This window comes from Bos indicus x Bos taurus, chromosome 29 (assembly GCF_003369695.1).
Source record: "Bos indicus x Bos taurus breed Angus x Brahman F1 hybrid chromosome 29, Bos_hybrid_MaternalHap_v2.0, whole genome shotgun sequence".
NCBI classification, from domain to species: domain Eukaryota; kingdom Metazoa; phylum Chordata; class Mammalia; order Artiodactyla; family Bovidae; genus Bos; species Bos indicus x Bos taurus.
In genome coordinates, this window is record NC_040104.1 from 173,083 (window position 1) to 175,257 (window position 2,175).

The following is a 2,175-nucleotide window of genomic DNA, read 5'->3' on the forward strand; positions in this document are numbered from 1 at the left end:
AGGAATCAGGCTTCCTCCAGGTGATTCCTTCCTGTAGGAATTCCTTCCTGGAGGAATCTGACTTCAGACTATACTGCAAAGTTACTGTAATCAAGACAGTATGGTACCAGCACAAAAACAGAAGCATAGACCAATGAAGCAGGATAGAAAGCTCAGAGATAAACCCACACACCAGTGGGCACCTTATCCTTGACAAAGGGGCAAAAATATACAATGGAGAAAAGACAGCCTCTTCGATAAATGGTGCTGAGAAACCTGGACAGCTACATGTGAAAAATGAGATGAGAACGCCTCCTGGCCTCCCTACTGGCCCCAGAGGGAAGTCTCTGTGTGCGTGGGGCTGCAGTGACCTGTCGCTGATTGGTGGCCCCTCCCCAGGCCCAGCATGTGCCTGTCATGGCAGAGGGCACTCCTGGCAGCTGGCTCGAGGTGGTCCTGGTGGTGGCAGTCCAGCTGGGGCAGCAGGTGCTGGAGTGCCGGTGGTGCTGGGGTCCGTGGGGCCTCTGGCGGGCCGTGCAGTTGGAGCAGGAGGACTTGGGGATGGTGGGCATGAACTGCATGGAATTCCGCTGGGGCAAGGCCATGGCCCTCATCTTTGTGGGCGGCGTGCCCCAGGGTGGCACCATGCTGGACGCCCGTGCCAATGCACTGGGGAGAGGAGACCACATCATCCCCCACGTGCTGGCTGTGCACCAGGCCTGGTCCAAGTGAGGCTGAGAGAAGCTACAGCCGGATGAGGCAGGCATGACAGGCAAGGTGCTGGACACCGCCGTGCAGGCCTTCATCCTGGAGGTGATCACCTAGCACCAGGAGCCAGCCTGCATCCTCTGCGACAAAGACTCCTTTCCCCTCAAGTCCTACATCAGCCTGTTGGCCTCTTCCCCAACTCCAAGTTCCTGCTGGTGGTGCAGGACAGCCTCTGTGTTCTCCCTGGTCACCCACAAGGTCACCATCGCTGGCTTCAAGCCTAGCAGCTACCACGACTGCCTCACCAAGTGGAGCAGGCCATCGAGGCGATGTATGTCCCAAGCATGGAGGAGGCAAGGACAAGTGCCTGCCATGTCCTATGAGCAACTGGTTCTGTACCCTTCGCGCTCCCTCAAGCTCATCCTCTGCAGCAACAGCATCCTATATCAGGACCACCTCATCTGCAAGCCCTGCAGCCCAAGTCCAAGATTGAGCTCCATATACCAGGTCCTCAAGCCTGTGAACCTGGAAGCTCTCTCCAAGTGGACTGGCCACATTCCTGGGGATGTGTTGAGGGACATGGGCTAGATGGCCCCCATGTTGGCCCAGCTCATCTATGACCCCTATGCAAACCCACCCAATTACTACGACCCCAGCCCCACCCCACAGTCATCAACCACACACACCAGGTCCTGAAACAGGGACTACAAAACACCGGTCAGTCTGAAAGGCTACTTTCAGGTAGACAAGAACAGCACCTCTTCCCACCTAAGAAGCTCGTGATTTCCAGATCTCTGCAAATGGCTTTGTTGCCAGGAGAAACTGCATTAGAGTGGAAACTGGACCTTTAATCCAAGCATATTATTTGCTGTTATATTAATCACCAAAACAGGACTCCTCATGAGGAAGGTATATGCATATGTTTGCAAAAGCTGAATTATTGAAAACTTACCTCTTCACACTCTATCTTAGGACCGTCTGGGGTAGAGAACCAAAAGTGTGGAAGTAGTCTGGTTTTTGAAACTTTGGTATTTTGCATTTTTCCCCTTGAAAACTTGTTTTAAGAAGTGGATTTGCAGGACTGCCTTGGTGGCTTTGCCTGCAGGGACAAGGCCCACCACCTGTGCCTCTCCTGTAGACTCTTATTTTTTAATTCAAAGAATCCAATTAAGAATTTAACATATGAGGTCTTCTTTGATTCTCCTTTTCTCTTTGGTTGACTCAGTTTCACAGAAGAACTATATATATATAATTTGAATAAACCGAATGGGGGAAAAAAAACAGTTCCCAGCACCATACACAAAAATAAACTCAAAATGGATTAAAGACCTAAATGTAAGGCCAGAAACTATAAAAACTCTTAGAAGAAAACATAGACAGAACACTCTGATATAAATCGCAGCAAGATTTTCCTTGAGCCACCTCCTAGAGTAATGGAAGTAAAAGCAAAACCAACAAACAAATGGGACCAACAGTTAGAACTGGACA

General features: G+C 50.5%; 1 pseudogene; it reads left to right on the top strand.

The window, feature by feature from the left end:
• The first annotated feature begins 385 nt into the window (after nt 1-385).
• LOC113885832 lies at nt 386-1,470 on the top strand (annotated as a pseudogene).
• Nucleotides 1,471-2,175: the final 705 nt, after the last annotated feature.